This window comes from Pseudophryne corroboree, chromosome 10 (assembly GCF_028390025.1).
Source record: "Pseudophryne corroboree isolate aPseCor3 chromosome 10, aPseCor3.hap2, whole genome shotgun sequence".
Classification (NCBI taxonomy): Eukaryota; Metazoa; Chordata; class Amphibia; order Anura; family Myobatrachidae; genus Pseudophryne; species Pseudophryne corroboree.
The window spans coordinates 319,853,581-319,872,727 of NC_086453.1; the positions used below are offsets into that span (position 1 = coordinate 319,853,581).

The 19,147-nt window shown below is 51.0% G+C and overlaps 1 protein-coding gene and 1 long non-coding RNA gene across 7 annotated transcripts in view; one reads left to right on the plus strand and one right to left on the minus strand.

Annotated features, from left to right (window-relative positions):
- The window catches only part of NECTIN1 (nectin cell adhesion molecule 1), a 383,707-nt gene that overhangs the window by 330,907 nt on the left and 33,653 nt on the right, over positions 1 to 19,147 (plus strand). The window lies entirely within an intron of this gene.
- Positions 1 to 19,147, minus strand: part of LOC134966624 (uncharacterized) — a 355,275-nt gene that overhangs the window by 146,623 nt on the left and 189,505 nt on the right. For 2 of the 3 annotated variants that reach the window (XR_010188679.1, XR_010188678.1), the window contains exon 1: positions 1,458 to 1,514. The exons of the other annotated variant lie outside the window; for it this stretch is intronic. This is a non-coding gene — a long non-coding RNA (uncharacterized LOC134966624). Of the gene's footprint in view, positions 1 to 1,457; positions 1,515 to 19,147 lie in introns of those variants that run through there. 3 annotated transcript variants of the gene reach the window in all.

Genomic DNA, 19,147 nt, shown 5'->3' on the forward strand with positions numbered 1-19,147 from the left:
GATGCCACCATGAATTCATTTGTAGAAAAGTGCAAGCATTTTAAGCTAATTTATTAAACAACATGTTGCTTGTCAGACCAGGATCAGCCTCCCAAAATGATAAAATCCCAGGGTAATCATGTGGCCTACCACTTACTCCAAGGGTAATCATGTGACCTACCCCTTACTCCCAAGATAACCATGTGACTTACCACTGACTCCCAGGGTAATCATGTGACCTACCACTTACTCCCAGGGTAATCATGTGACCTACACCTTACTCCCAAGATAATCATGTGACCTACCAGTCACTCCCAGGGTAATCATGTGACATACCCCTTACTCACAGGGTAATCGTGGAACCTACCACTTACTCCCAGGGTAACCATATGACCTACAACTTACTCCCAAGATAATCATGTGACCTACCACTTACTCCCAGGGTAATCATGTGACCCACCCCTTACTCCCAAGATAATCATGTGACCCACCCCTTACTCCCAAGATAATCATGTGACCTACCCTTTACTACCAAAATAATCATGTGACCTACCACTTACTCCCAGGGTAATCATGTGACCTACCCCTTACTCCCAGGATAATCATGTGACCTACCACTTACTCCCAGGGTAATCATGTGACCTACCACTGACTCCCAGAGTAAATATGTGACCTACCACTTACTCCTAGGGTAACCATATGACCTACACCTTACTCCCAAGATAATCAAGTGACCTACCACTTACTCCAAGAGTAATCATGTGACATACCCATTACTCACAGGGTAATCATGTGACCTACCACTTACTCCTAGGGTAATCATGTGACCTACCCCTTACTCCCAAGATAATCATGTGACTTACCACTTACTCCCAAGGTAATCATGTGACCTACCACTTACTCCCAGGGTAACCATATGACCTACACCTTACTCCCAAGATAATCATGTGACCTACCACTTACTCCCAAGGTAATCATGTGACCTACCACTTACTCCCAGGGTAACCATATGACCTACACCTTACTCCCAAGATAATCATGTGACCTACCACTTAATCCTAGGGTAATCATGTGACATACCCATAAAAGGGTAATCCTGTGACCTACCACTTACTCCCAGGGTAATCATGTGATCTTGCTGCAGCCCTTTAAATGCTTGCTTTCATTTCATTGTTACAGGACATGTATATGAACTTAATTACCAGTTGTTAATTGGTGTGTCCCGGGAGTATGCAATATGAGAGAACAAATCTCTGCCACTCCTGTTCTGGGACCCAGGATAGGAAGTCACCTTGGAAATATAGCCCCATATGTTCCTTTCATATAAGTGTACCAGACAGTTGTAAGTTATTTTTATGCAGTTTTTCCTCATTGTATAACATTTTTTCAAAGCAAACTTCTTTATAAATATGTGCTAGTTGCTAAATGATGTATAATTCAAGTGTTATTAGTAAGCTGTAAACAATTACTGTAATTACATAGATGAGTCCTTTCTCACAGCCTGTAAGTAGTGATGGAGAGGTTTCTTGTCACTTCAGATAAAAAAGAAAGGAAAAAAAAACATTAATTGTATAGAACTTGTCTAATTGTTTAGGTACAGGAAACAATGGTACGTCAATATACTAAATTATCTAAAGAAAAGATGGCACTTTGTACAGATGGAATGTCACCAAATAAAAATATTTTCTCTTTTGCTAACAGAAGATGTCGCTCCTGACATACAGTATTGCACCAGTAAGAAAGGGAATCATATTGCACCAGTGGCAGATTACCTAGGAGCATGGCCGTAGACAGCATAGCTGGGTCCAGGTCATGGGGGCATGGCCTAATGTAAGGGGGCGTGATCTTGCTTCCTTACAAAAAAATAATAATAATGAAAAACAGAATTTCTGCTGCGGGGTACACTGGGCTCCACAAGGATAGACATTGAGGTGTAGAGAAGGATCTTGATCCGAGGCACCAACAGGCTCAAAAGCTTTGACTGTTCCCAAGATGCATAGCGCCGCCTCCTCTATAACCCCGCCTCCCTGCACAGGAGCTCAGTTTTGTAGTTGGTGCCGCAGATAGCAGGCACTTAACAGAGGGGCTGCTCCTAGCAGCCCTTAAGAAGAGCTTTTTAAGAAGAAAAGTGAAGACTTCAAGGGCTGCAGCAGTGTGTAGATGTCAGGAGACGTTCACTGCTGCAGCTCCATCTCTCCCTAGCGGCGCTGTACACTCCCGTGCCCTGGTTGCCGGGTAACTACAGCGGGAGGATTCGGTTTTCTTCCTGTCAGGCACACACGGCTGGGGCTCTCCGGGATCGCGTGGCCGCGCTTCGGGAGGTGGTGAGTAGGTCCCGCTCGCAGGACCTGTTCTGTATCGCAATCCGGCGCGGCCGGTGGGAGGCTGGCCGCACTTGCTGGCGGTGGACACTGTGGCATACAGGCGATCCCACTAGATCACCAGGGCATGGGTATATGTCAGGTTTTCTCTCTAAACCTTTTTACAAGTAGCCGTAGTACCAGGTGGTTTTGCCTGCAGAGGGGATAAGGCTTAGACCAGGAGCCACTCCCTCAGCCCCAGGGCACCATTTATAGTAAATGTTCCCGCCCTGGAGCTGCATATCTGTCTCTCCCTCACTCCCTGTCAGTGTGTTGGCGCCATTTCTCTCAGTTACACTGTTCCTGGGACTGCTTGGTCAAATCCTCCTGTGTAAAGCCGCCTGGTAGTCAGCGCTGTGACTTTACAAGACACTTAAGTATTCTACATGTCGTTTAGACAGTGATAGTTAAGCAAAAGTGCATTTAGTCAGGGTTCTCTGGTACAAGTGCCCTGTGATATACATCCAGTTTTTTACTGTGCAGTGTTATATCTATTGACTACATAGCTATATATAAGCTAGTCCAGTGCAGTATTATTGTTTGTAATAACCTCTGCATTGTACAACTGTGACTATATGTGTGTGCATTAGCTTGCTGGGTGAATTTCATTTCGTGTGTCTCTCACTCAACTTGCTATCCCTATATTCTATAACCTGAGGGGGCTTGGTGCGTCAGGCTTATAATACTGTAATATAGAATATTCACAAGATATACTGTAATTGTATTTTTCTCTGTGATTTTAGTCACCGTATCTCTCCTATATCCCTGCTTGTGCTGACTACACTGCGCAGGGGTTTGGGCAAGAGGTATTGTGCTGCTGACAATTGTACTGTGTTACCTAATATTGCAAGTTACATCATGTCTGCTACTGAGGGTAACGGTTCTGGGGCTGAACACACTACCAGTGTTGCTGACGCCACAGATCCCTATGAGGATAATATAGCAGCTGAGGGCTCTGGTTCTGGGGGCTCTTTGCCCCCCAGTGGGACTGTGGCAACGGGGGTCCATAATGACCCTCCGTGGGCTACTTTCTCCACACTTCTGAATACGCCAGTTACTAAACTAACGCCCCCTATGGGACCTCATATGCCGGTTCAACCGTATGTGGTCCCCGCGGCTAACCCGCCGTGGGCAGATAACTTGTCTGCTCAATTGAAGAAATTGAACCAGTCTTTGACCACTAAAAAGTCTGACCCTCGCTCGCCTAAGACCATGGGGTCCTCTAAGCGAGCTATTACCTCCTCACAATCCACTGCTGTCACTGACACCTCGTCTGATGAAGATAGCGCTTACACTGACCCCAGAGATTCTGACTGATACTGCAGATACTGCTGATGGGGAGGGTAGTTCACAAGTGGATGTTCCTGATCTTTTGAAGGCTATTAAATTGATTCTACAGATTACGGATGATCCCGAGCCATCCGTCCCTCCTAAGAAACCAGATAGGTTCAAGTGTCAGAAGGTGGTTAAACAAGTTTTACCTCATTCTGATCACCTGGTGGATATACGTCAGGAATCCTGGGAAAATCCAGGGAAGAAGTTTGTGCCTCACAAGAAGATGCTGGCTCGCTATCCCCTCGCGCCAAAGCTGTCAAAAAATTGGGAGACGCCTCCTCCAGTGGACTCGCATGTGGCAAGGATGGTGGTTTCCGCAGCTCTACCGGTCACTACCGTCACGTCTCTGAAAGAGCCTATGGATAAACGTGTGGAGGGTTGTCTGAAAGCGATATACACCCTCACGGGTGCTGCGCAAAGGCCCACTATTGCAGCGACATGGGCTGCAGAAGCTATTGAAGTGTGGGCCCTAGAGTTGGAAGCTGAAATCTCTTGTGACCGTGCTAGACAGTGCTTGTCATATATTGTCACAGCTTCTCACTATATTAAAGAGGCGGCTTCTGATGCCGGTATTCTAGCAGCCAAGGCTTCTAGTACGTCAGTCCTGGCCCGCCGGATATTGTGGCTGAGATCCTGGTCCGTGGATCTGGATTCTAGAAAAACCCTGGAGGTACTCCCTTTTAAGGGAGATATTCTGTTTGGGGAGGACTTAAATAAGATAGTGGCTGATTTGGCTACTGCCAAAACTGCCTGTCTGCCAAGTACCGCTCCTTCTGTGCCGAAGGCTAAAAGTACTTCCTTTCATCCCTTTCGTCCTTCAGGTAAAGCAAAAGATCAGGCATACCACAAACAGGCCAGCACTTCCAAACCTGGTAAGCCGAAGCCCAAAAGAGCCTGGGCTGCCCGTCAGCGAGCCTCCAAGACCGATAAGCCTGCCGCATGACAGGGTGGGCCTCCCCCTGGGGGACCCCAGGGTGGGGGGCCGGCTTCTAGGGTATACCCAGGAATGGTTGAAGACCACTTCAGATGCCTGGGTATGGGAAGTCGTCACTCGAGGTTACGCCATAGCCTTCAAAAACCGTCCCCCTCGCCGATTTTTCCAGACAGATGTCCCTTCGGATCAGGTGAAGGCAAAGACTCTACATTCGGTGGTACAGACCCTCATGGACACAGGAGTGGTATTCCAGGTGCCTCTTGCTCAGAGGGGCCAACGGTACTATTCTCCGCTGTTTCTAGTCCCGAAACCGAATGGGTCCTCCCGCCCCATTCTCAACCTCAAGGCATTGAACAAGTTTGTGAGAATCTCCAAATTCCATATGGAAACCCTTCGCTCTATTGTTCTGGCCTTGGAACCTGGGGATTATATGGTCTCCCTGGATATACAGGATTCTTACCTGCATATTCCTATAGCAGCATCGCATCAGCAATACCTGAGGTTTGCGGTTGGCAACCTCCATTACCAGTTTCAGGCGTTACCTTTTGGTTTAACCACGGCTCCGCGAGTCTTCACCAAAGTTATGGCGGTGATGACGGCGGAACTCCGCCGTCAAGGGATCAGGATCCTACCGTATCTGGACGACTTGTTGATCCTGGAAAATTCCCCAGAAAATCTCCTACGTCACTTGGATCTGACTGTCCGGTATTTGCAAGCCCACGGGTGGCTCATCAACTGGAAGAAATCCTCCCTGGTCCCTGCTCAGAGCATGGTGCACCTGGGAGCGCTATTGGACACTCACAACCAGCGGTTGTTCTTGTCTCAGGAGAAAGTCCTGAAGCTTCAGGACAGGATTCGTTGCTTCCTCTCTCGTCCGCAAGTGTCAATACATTCGGCGATGCAGGTGCTGGGCCTCATGGTGTCAGCATTCGACATGGTGGAGTATGCTCAATTCCATTCTCACCCCCTCCAGAGGCTGATTATGGGGGTCATTCCGAGTTGTTAGCTCGCAAGCTGCTTTTAGCAGCTTTGCACACGCTAAGCCGCCGCCTACTGGGAGTGAATCTTAGCTTATCAAAATTGCGAACGAAAGATTAGCAGAATTGCGAATAGACACTTCTTAGCAGTTTCTGAGTAGCTCCAGACTTACTCGGCATCTGCGATCAGTTCAGTCAGTTTCGTTCCTGGTTTGACGTCACAAACACACCCAGCGTTCGCCCAGACACTCCTCCGTTTCTCCAGCCACTCCCGCGTTTTTCCCAGAAACGGTAGCGTTTTTTCACACACACACACACCCATAAAACAGCCAGTTTCCGCCCAGAAACACCCACTTCCTGTCAATCACATTACGATCACCAGAACGAAGAAAAAACCTTGTAATGCCGTGAGTAAAATACCTAACTGCATAGCAAATTTACTTGGCGCAGTCGCACTGCGGACATTGCGCATGCGCATTAGCAACTAATCGCTCCGTTGCGAAAAAAAAATAACAACGAGCGAACAACTCGGAATGACCCCCATGGTCAAGTGGGATGGCCTGCCTCATCGGATCAGGTCTCACATGATCTCAATGACTCCGGAGGTCCGTCTGTCGCTGTACTGGTGGCTCCAGGACCAATGATTGTGCAGGGGCCGTCCCTTCTGGATATCCGACTGGGTCCTGTCGACGACGGATGCCAGTCTAAGGGGTTGGGGCATGGTGTGCAACACTCCCTTCAGGGTCGGTGGACCAAGGAGGAGTCTCTCCTCCCAACATTCTGGAATTGCGGGCGGTCTTCAACTCATTGAACCTGGCCCAGCATTTAATACAGAACCGTCCTGTTCAAGTACAGTCGGACAACACCACCACAGTGGCTTACATAAATCATCAAGGCGGCACTCGCAGCCGCTTTGCAATGAAGGAAGTCTCACGGATTCTTCAATGGGCGGAACGCCATCTACCGGCCATATCGGCAATATTCATTCCGGGAGTCCTGAATTGGGAAGCGGACTTTCTCAGTCATCAGGACGTACACGCCGGAGAGTGGGGCCTCCATCCGTAAGTGTTTCAACTCATAGTGGAAAGGTGGGGCCTTCCAGACGTGGATCTGATGGCGTCTCGACACAATCACAAGGTTCCGGTCTTCGGACAAGGGATCCTCAAGCAACATTCGTGGATGCGCTGGCGGTGCCATGGAGGTTTCGGCTGCCGTACGTGCTCCCTCCGGTGTCACTCCTGCCCAGGGTAATTCGGAAGTACAAGCAAGAAGGAGGAATCCTGCTTCTCATAGCTCCAGCGTGGCCCAGACGGCATTGGTTCTCAGACCTGCAAGGCCTATCGTCAGAGCGTCCGATTCTACTTCCACAACACCCAGATCTCCTCGTTCAGGGCCCCTGTGTCTATCAGGACCTGGCCCGACTGTCTTTGACGGCGTGGCTCTTGAAGCTTCTGTCTTGAGGGCTAAAGGTTTTTCTGAGGCGGTCATTAAAACTATGTCGCGGGCCCGGAAACCGGCTTCTGCTCGGATTTACCATAGGGTCTGGCATTCTTACTTCGTTTGGTGCGCATCTAACAATTATGATGCTTCCAAGTTTAGTACGGCCAAACTTTTGGCTTTTCTGCAGCAGGGCCTAGATGTAGATCTGCGTCTGGCTTCCCTCAAGGTTCATATTTCTGCCTTGTCGGTGTGGTTTCAGAGAAAAATTGTGACCTTGCCTGATGTTCATACCTTTACTCAGGGTGTGTTGCATATCCAACCTCCCTATGTCCCGACTGTGGCTCCTTGAGACTTGTCGGTGGTGTTAGAGGCATTGCAAGAGTTCCCATTTGAACCTCTGGGCTCAGCTGATCTTAAGTGGCTTTCCCTTAAGGTGGTGTTTTTGCTGGCTATTGCCTCCGCTAGAAGAGTGTCGGATTTGGGTGCCTTGTCCTGTAGTTCCCCATATCTGACTTTTCACAGTGACCGGGCGGTTCTTTGAACTCATCCCGGATATTTACCTAAGGTGGTATCTTCGTTCCACCTTAACCAGGAGATTGTGGTTCCGGCCCTGGTCTCTCCTGACTTGTCTCCCAAAGAGCGGTCTTTGGATGTGGAACGGGCTCTCCGTATCTACTGTACGTGAAGAGAACTGCTTCTATTAGGAAATCTGATTCTCTCTTTGTACTGTTTGGATTTCACAAACGTGGCTGGCCTGCTCACAAGCAGACTTTGGCCAGATGGATTAGAATGGTGATTGCACATGCTTATATGAAGGCTGGTCTGTCAGCTCCTGCTCACATTACAGCCCATTCTACTCGGTCTGTTGGACCTTCTTGGGCGGCCCGCCGTGGTGCGACCACTGAACAATTGTGCAAGGCGGCTACGTGGTCCTCAGTGAACACGTTCATAAGGTTCTATGCCTTCGATACTGCCGCTTCCCAGGATGCTTCCTTTGGACGCCGGGTCCTTGTGCCCACTACAGTGCATCCCCTCCCATAAGGAACTGCTTTAGGACATCCCCAATGTCTATCCTTGTGGAGCCCAGTGTACCCCGCAGCAAAAAACGAGTTTTATGGTAAGAACTTACCTTTGTTAAAACTCTTTCTGCGAGGTACACTGGGCTCCACAAAGCGCCCACCTTGAAGCACTTAGCTTCTTTGGGTTGGTATGGCATTAGCCGCTGACACTTCTTCTGTCGTGAGAATGTGGTGTTTGTGGCTACTAACTGTTGTCGTCTCTTTTCCTGCTACTGCATTGGGCTGGTTAACTAAAAACTGAGCTCCTGTGCAGGGAGGCGGGCTTATAAAGGAGGCGGTGCTATGCATCTTGGGAACAGTCAAAGCTTTTGAGCCTGTTGGTGCCTCGGATCAAGTTCCTACTCTACACCCCAATGTCTATCCTTGTGGAGCCCAGTGTACCTCGCAGAAAGAGTTTTAACAAAGGTAAGTTCTTACCATAAAACTCGTTTTGTGGCTCTACAGAGGAATGCCGATGTGCACCCCAGCCAGGAACAGGAGGGGGGCAGTTCTATTGTCAAGATGCATCAGGTTGACATGGGAATGTTGACATGGTTGAAATATCAACATGCGCCATGTCGACATGCTTAGCATGTTGACAATGACAATGTCAGCATTTATCATGTCTAAACAGATGACATTGATAGGAGAAAATGGCGACCGAATGTTGCTGGTGGCCGAGCAGTCACCCTACCTGGTCACGGCGTGAGTAGCGTCTCCAGTGTTATCTTCCGGGTCTCAGTGGCCATGTGACCAGCACTTTCGGTGGAGGCGTCGGATGGAGCTGTTTGGTTGAGTACTTTATCCCCAGTCCCTAAAACTAACATTCCCTCTAGTGCCTAATCCTAACCTCCTTCCGCAGCCTAACCCTTGAAGAGAGATAAAGTGGAGAAGTTGCCCAAGCAACTTGTACCATTGATCTAGCATTGAAAAATGAAATGACAGATAGCTGCTGATTGTTTGCTTTGGGTAACTTCTTTTCTTTCTTTGGTGTGTGTGCCTCTATAACACTGCAATATCAACACTGCACACACATCAGTTCCAACAGGTAATGGACCCAGGCACCCAGATACACAAGCTACTAGGACACCCAGAGCATCATGCAGATGCCATATTAGGCACATGCACTGCACAGACTTCCACAGAACAGAGTGAAGACAGCACTGAGGGGGTAATTCCAAGTTGATCGCAGCAGGATTTTTTTTATCAATTGGGCAAAACCATGTGCACTGCAGGGGGGGGGGGTTAGATATAACATGTGCAGAGAGAGATAGATTTGGGTGGGTTATTTTGTTTCTGTGCAGGGTAAATACTGGCTGCTTTATTTTTACACTGCAAATTAGATTGCAGATTGAACACACCCCACCCAAATCTAACTCTCTCTGCACATGTTATATCTGCGTCCCCTGCAGTGCACATGGTTTTGCCCAATTGCTAACAAAAATCCTGCTGCGATCAACTTGGAATTACCCCCTGAGTGTTTTCAGTGCACTGTAGCTGTTAGTGCACAAAGACTGCATAGTTATGTCTGTAAGAAGCATGCATAAAGGAATTACACCCATAATGGGACTTATCAAGAAAAAAAGTGCGATAATGAATTATACAACCTAGAAGTTTGCTATAGAAATGCAATTGAAGCAAGATTGTGGAAAGTTAGTAAATCTTGGTTCAGATCCAAGACCAGATGAAGCCCAGATAATGTAGAGAGGGCCATGGGCAGGGGCGGATCCAGGAAAAAATGACAGGGGGGGCACCTTGTGCACGCCTTCGTTGTGCAGTCCCATGAAGGTGCGCCTGGCCTCACAACAAGGGCAGTAGGAAGAGGGAAGGGGGGACATGGAGGGTAGGGCAGCAGTGAGGGGGGTTTCCTCCATATGGGAGGGCAGCAGTGGGAGGAAGGATGGGGGATGTGGAGGGTAGGGCAGCAGTGAGGGGGGTCTCCTCCATATGGGAGGGCAGCAGTGGGAGGAGGGAAGGGGGATGTGGAGGGTAGGGCAGCAGTGAGGGGGTATCCTCCATATGGGAGGGCAGCAGTGGGAGGAGGGAAGGGGGATGTGGAGGGTAGGGCAGCAGTGAGGGGGTATCCTCCATATGGGAGGGCAGCAGTGGGAGGAGGGAAGGGGGGATATGGAGGGTAGGGTAGCAGTGAGGGGGTCTCCTCCATATGGGAGGGCAGCAGTGGGAGGAGGGAAGGGGGATATGGAGGGTAGGGTAGCAGTGAGGGGGGGTCTCCTCCATATGGGAGGGCAGCAGTGGGAGGAGGGAAGGGGGATGTGGAGGGTAGGGCAGCAGTGAGGGGGTATCCTCCATATGGGAGGGCAGCAGTGGGAGGAGGGAAGAGGGATGTGGTGGGTAGGGCAGCAGTGAGGGGGTATCCTCCATATGGGAGGGCAGCAGTGGGAGGAGGGAAGGGGGGATATGGAGGGTAGGGCAGCAGTGAGGGGTCTCCTCCATATGGGAAGGCAGCAGTGGGAGGAGGGAAGGGGGGATGTGGAGGGTAGGGCAGCAGTGAGGGGGGTCTCCTCCATATGGGAGGGCAGCAGTTGGAGGAGGGAAGGGGGGATATGGAGGGTAGGGCAGCAGTGAGTGGGGTCTCCTCCATAAGGGAGGGCAGCAGTGGGAGGAGGGAAGGGGGATGTGGAGGGTAGGGCAGCAGTGAGGGGGGTCTCCTCCATATGGGAGGGCAGCAGTGGGAGGAGGGAAGCGAGATGTGGAGGGTAGGGCAGCAGTGAGGGGGTCTCCTCCATATGGGAGGGCAGCAGTGGGAGGAGGGAAGGGGGATATGGAGGGTAGGGCAGCAGTGAGGGGGGTCTCTCCATATGGGAGGGCAGCAGTAGGAGGAGGGAAGGGGGATATGGAGGGAAGGGCAGCAGAGAGGGGGGTCTCCTCCATATGGGAGGGCAGCAGTGGGAGGAGGGAAGGGGGGATGTGGAGGGTAGGGCAGCAGTGAGTGGGTCTCCTCCATATGGGAAGGCAGCAGTGGGAGGAGGGAAGGGGGGATGTGGAGGGTAGGGCAGCAGTGAGGGGGTCTCCTCCATATGGGTTGACAGCAGTGGGAAGAGGGAAGGGGGGATGTGGAGGGTAGGGCAGCAGTGAGGGGGTTTCCTCCATATGGGAGGGCAGCAGTGGGAGGAGGGAAGGGGGGATGTGGAGGGTAGGGCAGCAGTGAGGGGGTCTCCTCAATATGGGAGGGCAACAGTGGGAGGAGGGAAGGGGGGATATGGAGTGTAGGGCAGCAGTGAGGGGTCTCCTCCATATGGGAGGGCAGCAGTGGGAGGAGGGAAGGGGGATGTGGAGGGTAGGGCAGCAGTGAGGGGGTATCCTCCATATGGGAGGGCAGCAGTGGGAGGAGGGAAGGGGGGATATGGAGGGTAGGGTAGCAGTGAGGGGGTCTCCTCCATATGGGAGGGCAGCAGTGGGAGGAGGGAAGGGGGGATATGGAGGGTAGGGTAGCAGTGAGGGGGGTCTCCTCCATATGGGAGGGCAGCAGTGGGAGGAGGGAAGGGGGATGTGGAGGGTAGGGCAGCAGTGAGGGGGTATCCTCCATATGGGAGGGCAGCAGTGGGAGGAGGGAAGGGGGATGTGGTGGGTAGGGCAGCAGTGAGGGGGTATCCTCCATATGGGAGGGCAGCAGTGGGAGGAGGGAAGGGGGGATATGGAGGGTAGGGCAGCAGTGAGGGGGTCTCCTCCATATGGGAAGGCAGCAGTGGGAGGAGGGAAGGGGGGATATGGAGGGTAGGGCAGCAGTGAGGGGGGTCTCCTCCATATGGGAGGGCAGCAGTTGGAGGAGGGAAGGGGGGATATGGAGGGTAGGGCAGCAGTGAGTGGGGTCTCCTCCATAAGGGAGGGCAGCAGTGGGAGGAGGGAAGGGGGATGTGGAGGGTAGGGCAGCAGTGAGGGGGGTCTCCTCCATATGGGAGGGCAGCAGTGGGAGGAGGGAAGCGAGATGTGGAGGGTAGGGCAGCAGTGAGGGGGTCTCCTCCATATGGGAGGGCAGCAGTGGGAGGAGGGAAGGGGGATATGGAGGGTAGGGCAGCAGTGAGGGGGGTCTCCTCCATATGGGAGGGCAGCAGTAGGAGGAGGGAAGGGGGATATGGAGGGAAGGGCAGCAGTGAGGGGGGTCTCCTCCATATGGGAGGGCAGCAGTGGGAGGAGGGAAGGGGGGATGTGGAGGGTAGGGCAGCAGTGAGGGGGTCTCCTCCATATGGGAAGGCAGCAGTGGGAGGAGGGAAGGGGGGATGTGGAGGGTAGGGCAGCAGTGAGGGGGTCTCCTCCATATGGGAGGACAGCAGTGGGAAGAGGGAAGGGGGGATGTGGAGGGTAGGGCAGCAGTGAGGGGGTCTCCTCCATATGGGAGGGCAGCAGTGGGAGGAGGGAAGGGGGGATGTGGAGGGTAGGGCAGCAGTGAGGGGGTATCCTCCATATGGGAGGGCAACAGTGGGAGGAGGGAAGGGGGGATATGGAGGGTAGGGCAGCAGTGAGGGGGTCTCCCCCATATGGGAGGGCAGCAGTGGGAGGAGGGAAGGGGGATGTGGAGGGTAGGGCAGCCGTGAGGGGGGTCTACTCCATATGAGAGGGCAGCAGTGGGAGGAGGGAAGGGGGATGTGGAGGGTAGGGCAGCAGTGAGGGGGTCTCCATATGAGAGGGCAGCAGTGGGAGGAGGGAAGGGGGATGTGGAGGGTAGGGCAGTAGTGAGGGGGTCTCCTCCATATGGAAGGCCAATAGTGTGGGGGGGGGGGGTTATTCTACAGAGGGGAGGGAAGCACCAACTGGCTATATGTACACACATTAATACAGTTACATACATACACATTGAATTAAGCATCTCCACCTGAACTGGAAGCCCTCTGACATCAGACCCGCTTCTGCTGTGTAGCCAGGTGCCCAGGAGTACAGTCCAGTCAAGTACCCACTGCTCCTGATAGGTACCCGCAGCTCCCCTCCGCCATTTCCGCAATTAAAAGCACTCTTTGATTAGCTCTTTTGTGCGGAGTTATGGCTGAGGAGCTTCCACGCCGTGTCTCTACCCGTCAGGGGAACGCAGCAATGAGGGAGGGAGGGCGCTCCTGTGCAGAGGTCCCCAGCACAGGGCGCTTCTGTATGGGGGAGGCTTGGCCGGGCCGTGCGGTTGTGGGAGGCTCAATCTCCTGTCTGGCGCTGTATGCGTCCTGTGCCTCTCTCCTCTCAATGGTGGAATCGCCTAACTGGGGGGACAGTCCGCTCTGCTCGCCTCCCACTGGCTCCCAGCTACTAACACACTGGCCACGGCTGCAGCGCACTGTAATGAGTCATTCTGACTCATTAGTACTGCTGCCGCCGCCACTAGACTCTTCATCACGGCGGGCGCCAGTGAACTGCACCGTCTGCGCCGCCGCTTTTTGCAAGGGACTGCTGTGTTTTTTTAAGTGCCAGACATGACAGGGGGGGCACAGGCCCGCGGGCCCCCCCCCCCCCCCCCTGGATCCGCCACTGGCCATGGGCACTATTAGTTTGAGTGTGGTGGTGAGTGTACTACTTATTATACATGGGAAAACATCAGCAAAAGACATGTGGACAGCACTACAGGCAGTGTATCAGGATGGAGGTTTTATGGTGAGAATACATTTATTGTTTATCACCAAGGTATGTGAAGCAGCAGCAAGAGTTACTATATTGCCAAAATGATGTCTGTTTCTCAGCAACTAACGTCTATTGGGGTAAAAATAGATGACAAAGAGATTGCTACAACAATGTTAAAGATCTTGACACCTGAGTTTGACTTTCTAGTTGATGCATTGGAAGCAAACACAGCAAAATTAACCAAAGACACAGTCAGAGGAAAGTCATTACAGTTCCAAGAATGTGTCCCCAGTGATTCAAGTGCTGAGACTACTGCATTGCATACAAAAAATGAAACAATCCAAAAATTCAAGTTCAACTGCTATAAATGTCACAAGACAGGTAACAAAGCATATGAGTGTAAGCAGAAAAATGTGAACCCTATGCAAAGCAAAAAATGCAGTAGGAATGACGAGTAAGCCCTGAGTGCCACAGCTAGCTGCAGAAGAGATTCATGGTACATTGATTCAGGTGCAACAAAGCATTTCACCTGCACTGAAGAATGGTTTACCATGTTAACCAAGTGTGACCTTATCACCATTAAAGGGATTGGCACCCAAATGCTTACAGCTACAAAACTTGGAATGGTTAAAGCTTGCTTAAAAATTTAACATAAATAAAAGTTACAGAAATCCAAGATATGCTTTATATACCAGACATGGGAACAAATCTTATCGCCATCATTGTCCTAGTGGTCTAAGGACTAGGAAGTATAACTGGGCTGGACTGTGTAAGAGAGGGTGGGCATTTTTGATCACTCACCTTACAGCTGCTCACTCCCAGCAGGACCTGGGACAGCTGCTCTTTATTCTGCCCCTTTGAACTGTCAAAACCTGGGATCACACCTACTAACTCATATAAATCACCTGTTCTTCTGAGTACTAGTAATATCAGGTAATATTGCTGTCTCTTATGCTGAGGTAAGTTGCCAGTCCTGTGTACTAGTAATAGCAGGTAACGTTGCTGTCCCTTATGCTAGTAAATTACCAGTGCTAGGTACTGCTGTGTAGTAGTAATAAGAACAACAACGCACAACTTTTCGGCGGCCGGAGAGGAAATCCGCGGGGGGTGGGGGTCAGGTTTAGGCTGCGGTAGAGGGGGTTAGGCTGGGGGGAGGAGTGGTTAAGTTTAGGCTATGGGAAGTTTGGGGGGGGGTAGGATTAGGCACCCCTAGATATTCTAACCGTCGGCATTTCAGCCCCAACCCGTTATGCTGCTCAGACTAATAAAGATGTCAGCACGCACTTACGTAGGATGGTTAACAAGCTCCTGATTCATTATTGCAACAGAAGATGTACCATGCATGCCGGGGCTGGCTGGGCAAGGGGGCAGCGTACCATCTGTCCCCCAGGCCAGTGCAATTTAAGTGTTCAAGGGACACCTGACTGCAGATTCCCTGTAAAAAACTGAGGCCGCTTTCTAGAGATGAGCGCCTGAAATTTTTCGGGTTTTGTGTTTTGGTTTTGGGTTCGGTTCCGCGGCCGTGTTTTGGGTTCGAACGCGTTTTGGCAAAACCTCACCGAATTATTTTTGTCGGATTCGGGTGTGTTTTGGATTCGGGTGTTTTTTTCCAAAAACACTAAAAAACAGCTTAAATCATAGAATTTGGGGGTCATTTTGATCCCAAAGTATTATTAACCTCAAAAACCATAATTTACACTCATTTTCAGTCTATTCTGAATACCTCACACCTCACAATATTATTTTTAGTCCTAAAATTTGCACCGAGGTCGCTGTGTGAGTAAGATAAGCGACCCTAGTGGCCGACACAAACACCGGGCCCATCTAGGAGTGGCACTGCAGTGTCACGCAGGATGTCCCTTCCAAAAAACCCTCCCCAAACAGCACATGACGCAAAGAAAAAAAGAGGCGCAATGAGGTAGCTGTGTGAGTAAGATTAGCGACCCTAGTGGCCGACACAAACACCGGGCCCATCTAGGAGTGGCACTGCAGTGTCACGCAGGATGGCCCTTCCAAAAAACCCTCCCCAAACAGCACATGACGCAAAGAAAAAAAGAGGCGCAATGAGGTAGCTGACTGTGTGAGTAAGATTAGCGACCCTAGTGGCCGACACAAACACCGGGCCCATCTAGGAGTGGCACTGCAGTGTCACGCAGGATGGCCCTTCCAAAAAACCCTCCCCAAACAGCACATGACGCAAAGAAAAAAAGAGGCGCAATGAGGTAGCTGACTGTGTGAGTAAGATTAGCGACCCTAGTGGCCGACACAAACACCGGGCCCATCTAGGAGTGGCACTGCAGTGTCACGCAGGATGTCCCTTCCAAAAAACCCTCCCCAAACAGCACATGACGCAAAGAAAAAAAGAGGCGCAATGAGGTAGCTGTGTGAGTAAGGTTAGCGACCCTAGTGGCCGACACAAACACCGGGCCCATCTAGGAGTGGCACTGCAGTGTCACGCAGGATGTCCCTTCCAAAAAACCCTCCCCAAACAGCACATGACGCAAAGAAAAAAAGAGGCGCAATGAGGTAGCTGACTGTGTGAGTAAGATTAGCGACCCTAGTGGCCGACACAAACACCGGGCCCATTTAGGAGTGGCACTGCAGTGTCACGCAGGATGTCCCTTCCAAAAAACCCTCCCCAATCAGCACATGATGCAAAGAAAAAGAAAAGAAAAAAGAGGTGCAAGATGGAATTATCCTTGGGCCCTCCCACCCACCCTTATGTTGTATAAACAAAACAGGACATGCACACTTTAACCAACCCATCATTTCAGTGACAGGGTCTGCCACACGACTGTGACTGATATGACGGGTTGGTTTGGACCCCCCCCAAAAAAGAAGCAATTAATCTCTCCTTGCACAAAACTGGCTCTACAGAGGCAAGATGTCCACCTCATCTTCACCCTCCGATATATCACCGTGTACATCCCCCTCCTCACAGATTATCAATTCGTCCCCACTGGAATCCACCATCTCAGCTCCCTGTGTACTTTGTGGAGGCAATTGCTGCTGGTCAATGTCTCCGCGGAGGAATTGATTATAATTCATTTTAATGAACATCATCTTCTCCACATTTTCTGGATGTAACCTCGTACGCCGATTGCTGACAAGGTGAGCGGCGGCACTAAACACTCTTTCGGAGTACACACTTGTGGGAGGGCAACTTAGGTAGAATAAAGCCAGTTTGTGCAAGGGCCTCCAAATTGCCTCTTTTTCCTGCCAGTATAAGTACGGACTGTGTGACGTGCCTACTTGGATGCGGTCACTCATATAATCCTCCACCATTCTATCAATGTTGAGAGAATCATATGCAGTGACAGTAGACGACATGTCCGTAATCGTTGTCAGGTCCTTCAGTCCAGACCAGATGTCAGCATCAGCAGTCGCTCCAGACTGCCCTGCATCACCGCCAGCGGGTGGGCTCGGAATTCTGAGCCTTTTCCTCGCACCCCCAGTTGCGGGAGAATGTGAAGGAGGAGATGTTGACAGGTCGCGTTCCGCTTGACTTGACAATTTTGTCACCAGCAGGTCTTTCAACCCCAGCAGACCTGTGTCTGCCGGAAAGAGAGATCCAAGGTAGGCTTTAAATCTAGGATCGAGCACGGTGGCCAAAATGTAGTGCTCTGATTTCAACAGATTGACCACCCGTGAATCCTTGTTAAGCGAATTAAGGGCTGCATCCACAAGTCCCACATGCCTAGCGGAATCGCTCCCTTTTAGCTCCTTCTTCAATGCCTCCAGCTTCTTCTGCAAAAGCCTGATGAGGGGAATGACCTGACTCAGGCTGGCAGTGTCTGAACTGACTTCACGTGTGGCAAGTTCAAAGGGCATCAGAACCTTGCACAACGTTGAAATCATTCTCCACTGCACTTGAGACAGGTGCATTCCATCTCCTATATCGTGCTCAATTGTATAGGCTTGAATGGCCTTTTGCTGCTCCTCCAACCTCTGAAGCATATAGAGGGTTGAATTCCACCTCGTTACCACTTCTTGCTTCAGATGATGGCAGGGCAGGTTCAGTAGTTTTTGGTGGTGCTCCAGTCTTCTGTACGTGGTGCCTGTACGCCGAAAGTGTCCCACAATTTTTCTGGCCACCGACAGCATCTCTTGCACGCCCCTGTCGTTTTTAAAAAAATTCTGCACCACCAAATTCAAGGTATGTGCAAAACATGGGACGTGCTGGAATTTGCCCATATTTAATGCACACACAATATTGCTGGCGTTGTCCGATGCCACAAATCCACAGGAGAGTCCAATTGGGGTAAGCCATTCCGCGATGATCTTCCTCAGTTGCCGTAAGAGGTTTTCAGCTGTGTGCGTATTCTGGAAAGCGGTGATACAAAGCGTAGCCTGCCTAGGAAAGAGTTGGCGTTTGCGAGATGCTGCTACTGGTGCCGCCGCTGCTGTTCTTGCGGCGGGAGTCCATACATCTACCCAGTGGGCTGTCACAGTCATATAGTCCTGACCCTGCCCTGCTCCACTTGTCCACATGTCCGTGGTTAAGTGGACATTGGGTACAACTGCATTTTTTAGGAGACTGGTGAGTCTTTTTCTGACGTCCGTGTACATTCTCGGTATCGCCTGCCTAGAGAAGTGGAACCTAGATGGTATTTGGTAACGGGGGCACACTGCCTCAATAAATTGTCTAGTTCCCTGTGAACTAACGGCGGATACCGGACGCACGTCTAACACCAACATAGTTGTCAAGGACTCAGTTATCCGCTTTGCAGTAGGATGACTGCTGTGATATTTCATCTTCCTCGCAAAGGACTGTTGAACAGTCAATTGCTTACTGGAAGTAGTACAAGTGGGCTTACGACTTCCCCTCTGGGATGACCATCGACTCCCAGCGGCAACAACAGCAGCGCCAGCAGCAGTAGGCGTTACACGCAAGGATGCATGGGAGGAATCCCAGGCAGGAGAGGACTCGTCAGACTTGCCAGTGACATGGCCTGCAGGACTATTGGCATTCCTGGGGAAGGAGGAAATTGACACTGAGGGAGTTGGTGGGGTGGTTTGCGTGAGCTTGGTTACAAGAGGAAGGGATTTACTGGTCAGTGGACTGCTTCCGCTGTCACCCAAAGTTTTTGAACTTGTCACTGACTTATTATGAATGCGCTGCAGGTGACGTATAAGGGAGGATGTTCCGAGGTGGTTAACGTCCTTACCCCTACTTATTACAGCTTGACAAAGGGAACACACGGCTTGACACCTGTTGTCCGCATTTCTGGTGAAATACCTCCACACCGAAGAGCTGATTTTTTTGGTATTTTCACCTGGCATGTCAACGGCCATATTCCTCCCACAGACAACAGGTGTCTCCCCGGGTGCCTGACTTAAACAAACCACCTTACCATCAGAATCCTCCTGGTCAATTTCCTCCCCAGCGCCAGCAACACCCATATCCTCCTCATCCTGGTGTACTTCAACACTGACATCTTCAATCTGACTATCAGGAACTGGACTGCGGGTGCTCCTTCCAGCACTTGCAGGGGGCGTGCAAAT